Source organism: Dipodomys spectabilis, unplaced genomic scaffold, assembly GCF_019054845.1.
Source record: "Dipodomys spectabilis isolate Male_0828 unplaced genomic scaffold, ASM1905484v1 ptg000242l, whole genome shotgun sequence".
NCBI lineage: Eukaryota > Metazoa > Chordata > Mammalia > Rodentia > Heteromyidae > Dipodomys > Dipodomys spectabilis.
The window spans coordinates 5,846,113-5,863,501 of record NW_024870919.1 but is presented as its reverse complement, the minus strand read 5'-3'; positions in this window follow the sequence as shown (position 1 = coordinate 5,863,501).

The window sequence follows — 17,389 nt, the reverse complement described above, 5'->3', positions numbered from 1 at the left end:
GCAATGAACTGGTGGCTAAGATCACATTTCTTTTTTCTTTCTTTTCTTTATTTTTATGTTTGTGGGCTTGAACTCTGGACCTGGCACTGTCCCTCTACTACTCAGCTCAAAGCTAGCAGTCTACCACTTGAGCCACAGTGCCACTCCCAGTTTTCTGGTGGTAAATTGGACATAAGTGCCTCAGAAACTTTCCTACAGCTTAGACTATACACTCACAAAAATTCTTCTAGTTTAAAAGTTGATACTCCTGGAAAGATAAAACCTAAGAATGTAAAGGAGTCTGGGAATTTCATTTTGCATCTAGCCTCAGAAGAACAGTCTTTGGGACACTAGCTATACTTAACCAGCCAAAAGCTGCATTGGAAGAATGGTTCAAGTGATGGAATACTAGTTATGACCAAGATTACTGAATAAGAGCTTGAGATTTTTTTTCATACATACATACAAGTATGCACATACACACAGAGGAACTTATAGGTGCAAACACACATATGAAACAATTCTCAGAATGTGTACAAAAGTTAGAAAATAATAGAAAATATATCCTGAGTAATACTAGAAAAAGTGATAATTTTTAATATTAGAAAGTTCCCAAAAAAGCTTGAGAATATTACATAAGTAAGGATCAGAGATAGTAAGAAAGTCAAGTAATCATTATTAAAAGGATTGGATCCATGGAGGAATGAATCTGAGACCCCTGCAGGTGCATCTGAAAATGTTCATAGTGTGTGTGTGTGTGTGTGTGTGTGTGTGTGTGTGTGTGTGTGTTATTTGGTTTTGGTGTGTGTGTGCTTTGTGTGTACTTTGTAGTGTTTGGGAGATCACACCATTGTTTCATATATGATAGGCCAATGTTTTAGCACTGAAATATCCTGTCTAGTATTAATGTAAATAGTGTTTTATTACTTTTAAATTTTCATTCTTTGTATGTTTTTTGAAAATTATATATGATAAAATGTGATCCATATTCTATCCACTATAGCAATTTTTATTATTTTATTGTTATTTAGAATACTTCCACTGCCTCTCCACTTCCAAATCCATCATTTTCACCTGTGGTCCTTATCTCTAACAATATCACTAACACAGTTGCCAGCCAGACCTATGGAAGCACTTTAGATTTCTTCTTACCCTTCTATTCCCTCCCATTAGATATGATGAATGATCAAGATTTTCTGAGTTTCTGTCACTAATATGATTTCGATGTACTCCTTTTTATGCCCCTGACACCAGCCTGTTTCATTTACTCATCACTGTCACCTAGTCCTAAAACAACCATTTCCAAAGTATGCTTTTTCCCTGTATTATTTTCATATTGGTCCTCTCCATAACCAAATTACTCTCTTTCTAAGCACACAGAGTGAAGAGCTCAGACATATATTCTAGTATTATTTACTCACTACATTGATTGTTAGTCTTACATTTCTCACTTGTAAATGGATGTAATCTACCAGAAATAATGGAGAATATATTTGTTGACTTCTAGAGCAAGAAAAAAGAAAAGTGAAGAGTCCTTACATTTTCCACCTTACCTTACAAATAAGGAAAGAGTAAAATTCAGTTTGTGTTTGCTATTGATGAAGATTTTATTTGCTTCTTTTCTCTCTTCATTCTTTTTGCCTTGAGTGTTTACCTATTCTTTCTCTTATTTCTTTGGAAATTAATTATAATATTACTATTACAATCTCTTTACATTGTAACAGTCTATAAAATGCTTTATTTTCTATTTTATTTTTTCCCATCTTCTCTGTCTCTCAGTGCACAGTATTAGGTGGATTAAAAAGAAATGGTTCAGGAAACTTTGATTATTTTCCTCCTTCTCTTCTCTGAAGTCTCTCTGATTTTTGAAACACAATACCAATGACATACAGATACTATGTGGTCCATCATTCTATTCTATCCCTTCTCATTCTCCTCTGTTGTACAGCTCAAGTCGTTATCACTCAGCTTTATTATGCTATAGTGTTCCTAAATTTTAACTCATTCCTAAATTAAATTTAGCTGTTTCAAGCATTATCTAAAGACAGTTTTTTTCTATATATATATCTGGGGTCTTTTGTTTTCACAAGGTGCAAAATATGAGTGACTATCAAACATCTAGATATCTCTGTAGAAAATTGTTCCACCTACTCAATAAACTCATATGTAAATTCAAGGAATACAGGTCAGCCAGAAAAATTTTTTTAAATCGTATAGCTTGAGCCCTCATACTAGATTTGAATCTTATTACCATGTTTAGTAGTGAAGACAACATAACTCTGCTATAAAAACAGACACATAGAAGAATGTAACAGATTTATCAAAAATAAATTTTTAGTTTTATGGTCAATAGATTTTGAAAAGGATGCCATTACTTTGTTGGTATAAAGTCACAAATAGTTTCATGCAGAAATAAAAATAAATTTTACCTCTTGGCTCTAAGGCCTATGTCATTTTAAGGTAACTGCAGATATGTAAGTAGTATTATGTAAATTGTGTAATGTGCTTACAGCTGTATTGAAGAACATACTCAATATATCACTGGAAAACATTGGTTATTGAAAAGCATCTATATGAGAAAGTTTTTTAACTAATCACACTAAGTTGAAAACTACATCTTTGTCCATCAAAATGTGGAAATAAACGATTTTATTTATAAACAAACAATGCTACCAAGAAAAATGAGTGTACAAGAAAGAGACTGCCAGATGCCTGTGGCTCACAAGTGAAATCTTAGCTTCTTAGGAGGCTGATATTCAAAGACAGCCTAGGCAAGGAAAGCCTGTTACTCTTATCTCGAATGAACCAACAAAAAAATGTGGCACTGTGGCTCAAGTGGTAGAGTGTTAGCCTTGAGGTGAATTACACAGGGACAATGCCCAGGCTTGATACAAGTCACACAACTGGAAAAAAAGGAAGGGTTAATCAAAGTACTTTTCCTATTTTATAATTATGAGAACATTCTTTAGAAAATGAACCCTGATGTACACTAGAATTGGAGTCAGAGCTTAAGGATCAAGTGTAGCACATCCATATGACCAGCCTCTCAGACTCTACCATTACAACCTGTGTGCTAAAGGGATCTGAAAGGTCCAATGTTCAAAGGCTTAATATGCTCCCCAAGCCCTTTGTGATAAGCAGATGACTTGTATTGTCAATGTCATTACAGTTCTGAACCTAGCATAGCACCAGTAGCTCACACCCATCACCCTAGCTCAGGAGGCTGAGATCTCAGGATCACAGTGTGAAGGCAACCAGAGCAGGAAAGTCTACGACACACTGGCTTCTACTTCTAAAAGATCAGGTGATCAAGAGCTTCCTGTGTTTCCCTTGGTGATGAGAAGTTACTTGCACTCTAAATGTTCTTAGAGTTCTCTAGCTATAGAAGACGGAAAGAAAGATCATTGACCCACCCTGGGTTCAAATGAGGTTCTCAGGATCCAAGCCCTAGCACTGTTGGCAGGAAGGAATCCAGTATAACACTGTATTTGAAGGCAGAAAACAGTTGCAAAAGCCAGGTTGGGTGAAGACACAAAGGCCTGCAGGATTAGGAGGCACAATATACACACTCAACAGGGAAGTGAGCTGCAAAACCACTTCATTCATTCCAGACACAGTCAGCGATGGGGGGAAACCTGAGAAATTTGTTAGAGTTACACCAGGGTCAGGCTTTTCTCGGCCTCTTCAAACAATGACGAATAACCTTCTTCCCTCAGGTGAAGGGAGCCTCAGGCTATCTTTAAGTTACCAATAGAGAGCCAGTTTAGTGTGATAGAGAGGGGAAGAACAGAGTAGAAAAACCCTGCTCTCTTGTCTTAGGGAATGGGTTTTTGAGTTTCCATCTGTCAGATTTGAAGGCCCTTCTTTTACCTCTGCCAGTCCATTCTCCTTCCTTCATTCTCCACAACATTAATGCAAATCCCCAGTCCAAGAAGAGTCAGGGCACTTTTTCTTCTGTCTCCCAGCAGCTGAGTTAGAACCTGTCTCTGCCCTCTTGAATCTGGGGTCTCTGGCTGCCTGAGAAGTGGGAAAGTGATAGTCTTCCTGCTCTGTGGTTGTGTGAGGGAAATGGTGGTAGCCTGGCAAACTGCAAAAGGCCTCATGACTGGGAATTGTACCAAGCTAGGAAATATGTATTCAATACAATGAGTTTATAACACAGAGACGGCTTTTATGACATTGCATGTTCCAGGGCTCCCCTCACTGATCCCATGGTAGCGAGAGGGTTTCTCTGCATGCCAGGCCTGCTGGAAGAAGTCTCTCTCATTGTCTGGATAGGCAGGCAAAAGGTCTCACTCCTGTACAGCTCTGTAACAGATAACTCCATCTGGGCCAATTAGTGAGGAGGAGTGTGGGCAAGCTCTGAAGGTCAGGAGAAAAAGGCCTCTCTTACCCCAAGCTCTCTCTCTTCCCAGTGCAATGTTTTGACAGGAAGCCTTCATTTGTGCCACCTACCATGGCAAGCCATGTTTTGTGCTCTTATCCTGCCTTTACGAGACTATATTCCGGTGTTAAATGCCCAATATTATTCAGGAGTCCTTCTGGGAGACAACTAGGGCACTGAACCTAATCAAATGTTTCAATCACAGCGATAATGGGCCTATGAAAGCTCTCATAGGTTTCCAGAAGCTTGGGAAATCCAAGCACATGTTGGATATCACAAAGTTTCCTTTCATCTAGGGCTGGTGAAGCTCGTCAGGTTTTGAATCCTTTGACCTCTCCTGTTTGGGCCCTGGGTGGCTAGGTTTTGTGGTTGAACACAGGGCCTGCGTGATGACCATGAGCTCAGAGCAGAAGTCTAATGCTTTCCCATTTTGTGTCACAGCTTCACTTCTGCTTTCTCTATGTGTGTGTGTGCATGTGTGTGTGTGTATGTGTGTGTGTGTGTGTGTGCACGCGCGCGCATACACGAGTACTGGAGCTTGAACTGAGGACATGGGTACTGTACCTAGTTTCTCTTGTACAAGGATTGCCCTCTACTACTTGAACCACAAAGGCGCTTCGGGCTTTTTCCTAGTGATGTGGTACTGAGAAATCAAGCCCAGGGTTTTGTATATGGAAAGCACTCTACCACTAAGGCATATTCTCAGCTCTCTACTTCAAGTTTGTGAGTTTCTTTCTTTTTTGTTGTTGTCGGTTGTAGGAGTTGAAGTCTAGGCCTGGCTGATGTCCCTGAGCAATTCAGCTCAAATCTTATGGTCTACCACTTGAGCCACACCACCACTTCTGGTTTCCTGATGGTTCATTGGAGCTAAGAGTTTCAAGGACTTTCCTGCCCAGGCTAGTTTTGAACCATGGTCTTCAGATCTCATCTTCCTGAGTAGCTAGGATGACCGGCATGAGCCACAAGCACCCAGCTTCCACTTCAGGTTTCTTAGTGGTGAATTGGAGATAATAGTCTCATGGGACATTTTGTCTGGGATATTTTGGAACCCAGATCCTCAGATCTCAGCTTCCTGAGAAGGCAGGATGGCAGACCTCGGCTATAGAAACCTAGGCCCTGGCACACTGCTGCAAGGGGGTCCTTGGCTCCACATGGTGGAGTGCTAGCCATGAGCCCAAGAAGTAAGGGTCAGTGCTAGGCTCTGAGTTCAAGGTTCATGACAGAGAAAAAAAAACAAACAATTGTCTTCAGTAGGCAACTCATGAGTCTTCAGTAATACATAATTTTGTCCCTGCCATGTGGACATATCTGAACCTCAATATTCTTGTCTGCATAATCATCTCAGTTGTGGAGCTCTTACAAGAATAAGATGAAAGAATGCAGCCTTTGAAGGACAAAACAAATATCACTCTTTACAAGACTCAGTACAAGGCATCCTGTGAAAGTCTTAGCACCCAGCACCCAATGCAGGACTCAGCACACTGCACCCTGTGAAGGACTCAGCACATAGCATTCTGTACAGGACTCAGCACACAGCACCCCGTGAAGTACTCAGCACCTTAGGAAGGACTCATCACATAGTTATATCCCACAAGCTGTCATTAGTATTATGGTGCTTTCATCAGTATCACCATTCTTTCAGAAACACATCACAAACTGCACAAAGTTAACATCTAATGATTCAGAGGAATGTTTTTTGGAGGGGAGTAGTCAGCCACAGGGATTGCACTAAAATGTTGGGGGTACTGTCCTAAGATCTTTTGCTCGAGGCTAGAGCTCTACCACTTTGACCCACATCTCAGATTTTCACATATATTCTGCTAGGACTGGGTTTTAAAACCATCAGTGTCAGATCTCAGCCCCTGAGTATCTTGGATGACAGGGGTGAGCAAGCCAGCAGCATCTGGTTCCGTGGAGCTGGGTTGCAGTGATATACCTCTGGCTAAGTCAGGTTAGATGGCAGCTGTCAGCACCAGACTCCCGGCTTGCTCTGTGATGAGGTATTTGAAGTCTTATCCATAGAGAGTTGCTGTCACAACATTCAATATTTTTTGGTACCTATCCTGGGTCTTGAGTAAGGGTCTAGACACAGTCCCTAAGGTTTTATGCTCAAAGATAGTGCCCGACTTCTTGAGCGACAGCACGACTTCCTGATTTTTATGTGCATCTGGTAGTGAGGAATCGAATCCAGGGTTTGGATGTACTAGCCATCACTATACCATTGAGCCCCATTAGTGACAAGTGTATAAACACATAAAGGTGTAGATTGGCATATATATATATATATATATATATATATATATATATATATATATATATATAAAACAAGAGAAACATGTCTGTCTATTATGAAATTACATATATTACTACGAATTATTGACAATCAAATTATTCCTTCCATTTTTAAATATCATGGTTGAATACATAATAAAGTATTAATTGAACATTAGTCAATGTAGTGTAATTGTTGTGTATAATTTTATATTATACTCATACACTAAGTACTAATTTAATTGTTACTTTTGTAACATTTGTATGGATGCATATTGCAATGCATTTCTTAGAATCTCCCACCAATCCTTAGTGGTAGTCCCGGGACTCAACCTCCAGGCCTAATTTGAAGTTTCAGCTATTGCTTCCCTAATAGCCAGCCAAACATCAGCATGAAAGGTCATGTGCACTTTTCGGCCTTGTTATTTAGACCCAGGATGGTCACAATGCAAGGGGAAAAAATGTAAAACCACCTTCCTGAAGTTCTCCGTTTTAACCTTCTCCTTTTTATTTTTATTTTTGCCAACCCCGAGATTTGAACTTGGGTCTTAATAATACAGGGCCAGCTGTGGTAGAGATGCCAAGACCTGAGTTCAAGCCCCATGCTTGGCCAAAAAAATAAATTAAAAATAAATTAAAAGCCCTGGCTTGGAATTTGCAGCATTTTTCTGGCAGGCCTGTATTTGAAATCAGGGTCTGGGTAACTCTGTGACACTGTGGGTGAAGAGGAAGCTCACTGTCCTTGAAGACAAGAAATTCAGACCAGTTCCCAGGGCCTGAATTGAAGTGCCAGCACTGGAAAAGTGAGTATAGCGTTTATTATCCTTATTTATTTAGTATTATTACACATACAACATTTCATTTATTACATCCTATCACACAGGATATATTTGCATATGGACTATACATCATACTGAGACCCAGGGCTTTTTTTCAGGAAAAAAAATGTTTCAAAAGTGGCTTCTTACTCCATGAATGAGACTGAGATGAGAGGTCATGGGTCAAACTCAGCTCAGGGGAGGAAAGTTAGTGAGACTCTTCATGCCAATGAACTACCAAAAACCAGAAATGGAGCTGTGGGTCAAGTGTTAGAGTGCCAGTCTTGAGGGAAAAAGTTAAGAGATCAGAGACCAGACCCTGAGTTCAAGCCCTGGTACTGGCACAGAAAAAATAAGGAAAACCTTTCAGGAGTACCCAGTCCAATGTGGAGAAAGGCCATTATCAGCTGGGCACCAGTGGTTCATACCTGGCAGCCTAACTACTCAAGGCTGAGACCTGAAAATCAATCAGGATTCAAAGCTGGCCTGGGCAGACTCATATCTCCAATGAATCACCAAAAAGCTGGGAAGCAGTGCTTCTGTAGTTCATGTGGTAGAACACCAACCTTGAGCAAACAAGCTAAAGGATAGCATATAGGCTTTGAGTTCAAGTCCTGGTAAAAACATAAACACATACACACACTCACATACTCTAACATCCTTAGTATGTGCCAGTGGTTCATACCAGCAATCCTAGCTACTCTAGGCTGAGATCTTACGATGGCAGCTTGAAGCCAGCCCAGGCAGGAAAGTCCATGAAACACTTATTTCCACTAAACTACTAAAAAAGTTGAAAGTTGAGCTGTGGTTCAAGTGGTAGAATGTTAGCTTGGAGCAAAGGAAGCTCAGGGACAGTGCCTAGGCCCTGAGCTCCAGCTCTAATATATTTTTTTAGACACCCTTTGCCAGCCCCACAGCCGATAAATCCAGATTTTGGTCATACTAAATCTCACTTCCACTCCTGCCATTTCCACAACACTGCTACAAGTGGCCGGTGTGTGGCCAACACTGGGTGAACATACACAAGGGGGACAGAGCCAGGTCAAGCTAATGCCCCAGAACTTTGAGGTATTGGCCATACCAGTCTCTCATCCCCCAGTTCCCAGGCCCTGGAATCTAAAGTCTGTGCCTCTGTATTCTGGGCATCTGGAATTGTCTAGAAGGACCAGACAGTCCCAGCCAGGGCTGGAAGACAGACTTTCTTATGATAAAGTTTGTTTACATTTCCTAGACACTGACCAATACTTCCAAGCCATCTTGGCCTCACCTTCCATGTAGTCCTGGATCCCCTTGCTTGGGTGGTCTTCAGTCAGCTGTCACGCTCGAGTTGGCCAGAACCACCAGCAACCCCCCATTCCCTACTCCACTGCCAGCCTGTTTAGAGGGATGTGCAGTGGACCAGCTGAGGAAAAGGACAGGACATCCTGTGACTGAAGCCCTCCTTCTGAGGCAGAGGAAACCAGCTAGCACTGTTGTCCCAGAATTCCCTGGGGCCGGCCAAATATTTGGACAGCCAGAATTGTGCCCCAAAGAAAAGCTGAAACACAGGCCTCTGGCCATTTCGCACTCATTGTAGACCCGGATAGGGGGCTAAAGTCAAGGTCGACGTGGAGGAGGGGCACCATCTCAGGTCAGGAAGAGGCAGACAGGCACCCAGGAAGGGGACAGAGAAAGACAAAGGAAAATTACTCACACACACACACACACACACACACACACACACACACACACACACACACACACATGGACATTCCAAGGCCTCAGCAGTTCCTGAGAACAGAACCATGAACTCTGTCCATTAGGATCACATCCGACCCATGAGAAGATGGCACTATCATACACACACCAACTGTAGACACAACATTGAGCCTCTCACATACCTGTAATGTCTCATAACCCAGCATGTAATTTCCTACCGTATACATTGGTATGTGGAAAACTCAGCTACCTCTTTGTTTATTGTTGATCATGGGGTTTGAACTCTGGGCCAGGGTGCTCTCACTCAGCTCTTCAGCTGAAGATGTGCACTCTACCACTTGAGCCACAGCACCACTTCCTGTTTTCTGATGGTTCATTGGCTATCAATTATCACAGACTTTCCTGCCCAAGCTGGCTTTGAACCGTGGTCTTTACAATTCAACTTTATGAGTATCTAGGACGACAGTTGTCAGCCACCAGCAGCACCAGGCTTCAACCACCTTCATATACCCAGAGGAAACTCAATTCATCAGGCCACATACTTCTTGCAACACTTGACTTCAGTCTTTGACATCCAGCATCCAAATCTATCCTTCAATGGAGAGAATACAGACACATCAATCCCACTCCTGAACCATTAGCCCACTCTGCCTGTCACGGGTCTCCTCTTCTTGAGTTCTTCATAAGGCACCGCCCATTCTAATGTGGTTTCAAACTAGGACAAACTTGGGGAGTTCTTAGAAATGTCTGTACAATGAGGCCAGCACCTAGTCTCTCAAACACAGCACCCCTACACACACCTCCACATCTTTATAGGCAAAGATGTTTTACTTTCTTTCTTTTCTTTCGGTTGTGAGGCTTTAACTCTGGGCCTGGATGCTGTCCCTGTGCTCTTCATCTCAATGCGAGCACCCTACTACTTGAGCCACAGCACCACCTCCGGTTTTCTGTTGGTTTGTTGGAGATAAGAGTCTCAGGGTCTTTCCTGTCCAGGCTGGCTTTGAACTGTAATCCTCAGATCTCAGCTCTTGAGTACCTAGGAATAACAGCCATGAGTATCCAAAGATATTTTTCCAAGGTTTTGAATCCTATCCCCTCGGAAAACCAAGATCTGAGGACTGCACAGATGGATGCTGCCCTTGGCAGCAAAGTCCATGCGAACTCTTTATTTCCAATTAAACACCCAAAAAAAATCTGGAAGTGGAGCTGTGGCTCAAATGGTAGAGTGATATCTTATAGCATAAAATACAAGACCACACCCTAGTTTCAAGCTTTGTCTAGCATAGACCCACCCAAGAAAAGGAAGCAGGTTGGCACACGGAAGCTCAAAGCTCACACATAATACTCAAGCCTCCAAGAACACACCCCATCCTGATCTGATTCACTAGATTCTATGTCCTACATCATGGCAGTATTAGATGGGACTGACAATGCACCAAGTTAGGACGTTCAAGTACAGTCTCATACTGAGGATCCTCTGACATTATCAAAGACTCAGGATCTCTCACAGTCCTGCCTAACCACTGGGCAGTGAGGTGAGATCTAGTTATCCAACCACATGATATGGGAACCAAAGGGTTTCTTGGTCAAGGGACGGAGACTGGGGGGTGGGGGAGGCTCTAGGTCCCTCTCTCTTGGGATGATAAAAAGGGCTGATCTATCCCAGGAATGTTCCTGTGTTGTGAGTATTATTAAAGAAGCAACCCTGCTCAGAGCCCAGTGCTCTGGAACCAGTCCTGGAACCTTCATTGTCTATGACCCCCCAGACCCTGGCACACACTATAATAGTTTGTTAGATAAATAAATGAGCATCTGTCTATGACAATACTACAGAAAAGTCCCATCTGATTCAGGTAAGTATCCTCTGTGGGGGAAGGGAGATGAAGCCTCATATAGCTCTCCCACAGTTCTCCCTCCTCCCTCTTCATGCCCTCCTGGTGACCTCGCACTTAACTGTTTTGACTCTGAGGATATGAGCCACAATATACTCGCTGGATTCTGGGCCTTCTGGGATGCCTATCTTCTCAAAGATCTCTGCCTAGCGGCTGATCAGTTCTGTGGTACTCAATTCCCCACTCACGTGTGAACGAGGTTGTCATGAGCTGAACGTCTAGCTCAAGGGACCTCCTCTCCTCCCCCTGGGACCAGCCAGGATGGTCTACCACATCCGGCCCCCAAGTTTCATGCTGCAGATAAAAGATCCTTGAGGCAGCCTGGGGCCTCTGAATCTCCCAGTGTCCAGTGTAGGTGCTGGGTATTGTCTCTATTCACAGCTGGCAGGCTGGGGATGATGAGGTCACAATCTCTGCTCCCCACAATGCCCTCCACTGTAGTGGTCACCCTAAAGAGAGCAGGAAGAGATTCAGCAGCTGATGGAGAAAGGCAGTCAAGGCACAACGTTCAAAGCAGGACACAATATGGCTTGTGAACTCTGCCTGTGCAGCTATGAATGTCATTGTTTGGTGGCTGAAATGGTCCATCTAATTTGACCCATAATCCCAGGCGTTAGTGGAAATTGCCAGCTTAAACAAGAACAACAACAAAAACCCTGGAAAATGTGGCATTTAATTTATCCCAATCAAACTTAAAAGTTTCCAAAGTCAATGGTCCCCTTTCCCTTCCAGACAGCCTACAGCAGGTTACAGAAACTGGCATTCAGTGAGCCCTAGCTAACTGACATGTCCTGATACTGAGTGGGCTCCAGCAGGGGGAATGGACTTGCCTACCACTATCCAGCTGGAAATGGCTCAAGCAGAACACAGATTGGAGTCTGCAGGACTCCAGGGAGGATTGACTACTGGTGCACTGCCGTGGGAGGGAATACACGCCACCAATAGGGGCATGGAGCCCTGTGCCCAGATGCCCACAGAGATCATGAATGCCCTAGGTAAGGTTCCCCTCTCATCCTCCGTCATGGTGAACTATCTGCCATGTCACACTGTACGCAAGCCGCCAAAACCTCATAGCTTCAAAGACCCTGCCCTGCCTTCTCTCCCATCTCATTACCTAATTATGTTTGGCAGACACATTCTCAACCCTTGAGTTAGCTCCAACTATACACATGAGAGCAGAGTGTCTGGCTGGAAGATTGTGGCTGTGGTCACACTCGCCTCACCAAACTTCTGGCTGGGGATAGACAGACAGGTGTCCACTCTAGTCCAGGGTTCACACAGGTCTCCTAGGGGAGGCACATGCAGGCCCAGCATCTACTGTGGGCTATAGGAAAGGGGGAAGAGAGAGGTGGAAAGGGGAGGAAAGGAATATCTACTGAAATTTTCCATAAAGGAGCCATGAAACTGTGAAGGAGAAAACAAAGATTGTGGCTGGGCTCATACTTGGTATTGATGAAAGAAAGAACAAAAACAAATACACACAGAGAGAGAAATAAAATGCTTTTGCTGTTTTTAGACATGATGATGTAAATATATTTTCATTGATCTCATCTCCCTGCTCTCTTAACACACACACACATACACACACACACACACACACACACACACACACACACACACACACACAAATCCAGAACAGTGACAGAAGACTCTTCCATACAGCACCTGCAATTTGCCAAATGATCACTCACCTGAGTACAGTCAGGCTGTACAAGGAGAAAGATGATCTCTCTCTCTCTCTGTCTCTCTCTGTCTCTCTCTCTCTCTTTCATGGTCTCTCTCTCTTTCAGTCTCTCTCTCTCTCTTTCACGGTCTCTCTCGGTCTCTCTCTCTCTTTCTCTCTCTCTCTCACACACACACGCACTCACACAGACTCAGAGTAGTGCCTCTCCTAAGTTTGTTGTTTCCTCATGGGGGACAATGTACAAACTGGAGCATGCAGGTTCCGATTCCCCATTCCCTTGTCAGAACCAAGGGCTCCCACCCAAGGGGAGCACCACTCTAATGACACAGCACCACCTCTCCTCTCACCTTCTCCAGGGCCAGACCCTTCCCCTTGGGAACAACCGGCCTTAACTCCTCTTTCACCAAAACCCTAGGCCAGGATGTGCCTAGGGTTTTGAATCCTCAGAGAAGTGGTCCTCAGAGGCAGGATTGAAAACAAGCAGGGGGTCATGGGGTCCCCAGGGGGTGTCTGACCTGGAGTGGGGCAGTGTTGAGGAAATGGATGGGGTCTTAAAGGCTACATACATAGAAGTACTCCCTACTTCCAGCTTAGGTACTTCTGGGCGACTGTGTGGATTATTGGGGAGGACAAGGAGACCAGATGGACTGGGAGCACCAACAGATGCTGGCAGAGCTGGGAAATGTGATAACCCTATGATTACTGTTGACAGCTGGGGTGGAGGGGTCATGCTGGGTATATGTGTGATGGAGGAGTGTGTTCCTCCCAGATATTCACCTTCTATCTGACCCCCAGTGACCTCACCTCCCTAGTGGGCTTTTCTGGGTCCCTCCTCACATGAAAGGGAGACTGAGAACAGAGGTCAAGGACTCACACAGCAAGGGGGTCCTATCTTCTGCATCCAACACCCCCACCCCAGAAAAAAGGAAAAGACCAAAGAAGGCAGGTGTGGAGCTGCTGCAACCCACCTCTGACTAAAACCACCAGGCTCCCACCAGGGAGAGAAAGGGTGCAGAAGATGTGGGGCTGTGGGTCTCTCACTGCTCAAGGCCAGGGGCTCGGTGGTGCCCCTTTCTCACCCAAACCTGCATCTCCTCATTTCCTGGCACTCTGACCACTAGGAATGGGGGTGGAATCCCTGGGTCCACCAACCCCCACCCTTGGGGCACATTTTTGGCAGAGCCAGGGCTGGCCTTCCTGGCACTGAGGAGGCATGGTGGGGATGCGAGCGGGGAGGCTGGAGTAGTGGGTCTGGTTCCACAGTGAGGTGGGGGATGTTCGGGTAGGACACAAGGTTCGAGCTCATGGGGTGGCCACCCACATGTGCTGCTGGGAGAAGCTGTAGGCTGTGGTACTGGGTGCAGCGGACAACAATGGCAGCATCATGGTGGATGCTCAGCCCCAGAGCAAAGGAATGGGGCCCGGGACTTGGTCAGGGTCCCAAGCCAGCCTGGGGCGCACCATTGCTAGATGACTCCAAGAGGCACCATGGGTCTGAGCCAGCAGTGACATATTTGAAATGCGATGCCGTAGGGAGGGCAGGAGAGGGGACTGGGGCAGTGGCAGGCAGGTTGTGGGGCTGAGTGCCCCCCAGCCTCAGCTGAGCTCCCAGCACAGGGACCTCAGGCTCAGGGTCTATGTGGCTTCTGAGACTCCCTGGGGCTGTGCAAGGGATGTGCCTGCTGTGCTGGCTTTGTGTGCTCTGTGCTCTTTGCCCAGACCCATGTTCCTACAGCAGCAGAGGCCAGCCATTGACGCCGCATGGCCTGGTGCATGTGTCTGCCCTTCTCTCTCTCTGCCCCCAATTCTCTGCCATGTTGCCCCGCCCCCACTGCACAAGTGTTCCAGCCTGCCCCTGGCTACAGCAGATATGTGCCCCCTCTGCCATGCCCTATCCTCCCCTCGGTCACGCCCCCTACCCCCTCGGCCAAGCCCTCTATCCCTGGCCTTGTGCTGCCCTGTCTCTGCCCTAAGGCTACCAGGCCATGGAAAAAGCAGCCTCATCTCAGCTCAGGGCTTACCCCCAACCCCAGCAGCTGCCTGGGGGGATCAAATTTCCCCTCAGCCCAACCGCTAGAAGAGACTCTTCTCCATCCACCCCACACACCAAGCAAGTGCATGGTGACCCTCTGTGTTTGTGTTTGTGTGTGTGTGTGTGTGTGTGTGTGTGTGTGTCTGATTGTCAGGGATAACTCCCTCTCAAGGACTCAGATCATAGCACCCTTTGGGATGTCAGCACACAGCACACTTTAAAAAAAATAGCACAAAGAACCCTATGTAATGGACTCAGCATGATGCACCTTTTGAAAGACTCAGCACATAGCAACCTCTGGGATCCTCATGGTAATCTAATGACCAGTAAAATTAGACATGTCATTTTGACATGAATAAACTTAAATATCATACTATTATGACATCATATGTCATAGTGACATTGTACACATATTGTGAATGCCTATTCTGTGATTTCATTCTAATTCAAGCAAGCAATATTGGTGGGTATCAGAAATCCATTGTGACCTCAAAACCATTGTAGGAAAAATCCCTTTCTGATATCACAGTGCCATTGTGATAACATTAACTTATTGTGACATCACAAACCTCTCCTGTCCATTGTGACCTCATAACCAATGTGACATCACAAAGCCATTGTGATATCACATTGCTGTTTTGACATTACAATCTCCTTGAGATCCCCCAAACCCATTATGACATCTTTAGCACCTTTGAAAAACCACATGGCCTTTGTGACACCACAGTCCCTTTGTGTATCTATATCCTCATTGTGAAATGTCAATTGAGATTAGATATGCCATTACAATATCACAAAGCATTTACAATATTATCATCGGTGTGACATCACATTGTCATTATAACAACATCATCTCATTGTGACATCACAATTCTGTAATGACATCATACCACTATGACATCACATTTTCATTGTGACATCATATATACATTATCAGTGCCTATTATGTGATCTCATTATATTTCAAATGTGGCATGTGGGTTCATATCAAAACCACATTTTGACTTCATAACCATTGTGACATCACAATCCCTTTGTGACATAACATTGCCATTGTGATATCTCTAAACAACTGTGACAAATCAAACATGTCCTGTCCTCATAAGTTTTGTGACATGTTGCCACTGTGTTATGTTAGGCCCATGAGAGCTCACTATTTTTGACATCATATTGTTTCAGATATGACATGAAATATTAGAAATATACTGTGACATCATGAGTATTGTGACATCACACTGCTAGATGTAATGACCATTGTGTCACATTGTCACATCACAAATGTGTTCTGACTTCATCACTTTTGTGCCAACAAATGCCTCTGGAATCCTCACAATCCCATTCTAAACTTATATACTCACTGTGAGTTAGGGACAATTGAGGTCTGGAATGATATTGTCACATCACAAACTACTGCGACATCACAAAACTATTTTGAAATCATCACTATTATGGCATCACCAACTAATTGTGATATAACAACATTCTTACATCATAATTTGACATCATATTGCAATTGTTTTTACAAACCTATTATGACCTTATCACATCTTAGAACATTCATGGCCTTTGGGACATCAAGTTCCTTCTTTGAACTTGTATCATTGTGAACTTGTAGCAATTGAAATTTGAAATAAGATGTGATATTACAAACTAGTTTGACATCACTTACCCATTTTTATATCATTAACACTTTTGACAACAGAAACCTCACAGTAAACTAATGGCAATTAAGATCTGACATGCCATTTTGACATCACAAACCCTTTGTGACATCATCACCAGTGTGACATCAGATTGTAGTTATGACAAGCTATAGTGACATCATAGCGTTATGACATCGCATTGCCATTTTGCTGTCATAGACACATTGTGAATGTATATCCTGTGATTTCATTCTATTTCAAATCTAGCATATCAGTTGATATCAGAAACACATTGTGATCATAACCATTGTAACATTATGAATCCTGTGTGATGTCTTAACCAGTGTGAAATCACACTGTTGTTATGATATCTTTAGCTAATGGTGACATCACAAAATGACAATGACATAGCATTTTCCCTTATGTCACTGTTCATCATATTCATATTATGAATGCCTAATCTGTGATTTCATAGTATTTGAAATGTGGCATGTGGGTTGATCTCAATTGTCATTAACTCACCATAAGTATATGATTTTGGGAAGGGATTCTGATGTCACCAAAGTATATATAGTCAAAGAGTTAAAGAACTAACAGGTCTGAGATGTCGCAAAGTGACACCATGGTTATGATGTCCAGTGGTGTGATATCATGATGTTACACTGGATTTTAGATATCTGATATCATATCTGAAATATGAGATCAAACAGAAATTTTCAACTCACAAAGGGCCTAAAATATCACAATGGCATATCACAAAAGTTATGAGGACAGGAGAGGTATTTGATGTCACAGTAGGTTAGTGATATAACAAAGGCAATGTGATGTGACAAAGAGATTTTGATGTGACAAAGGTTATGAGTTCACAATGGTTTCCTGATATCAACCCACATGGCACATTTGTAATAGAAATAAATCAAAGAACAGGCATTCACAATGGGTCTATGACATCAAAGTGACAATGTGTTGTCAAGGCAGCAATGTTTGA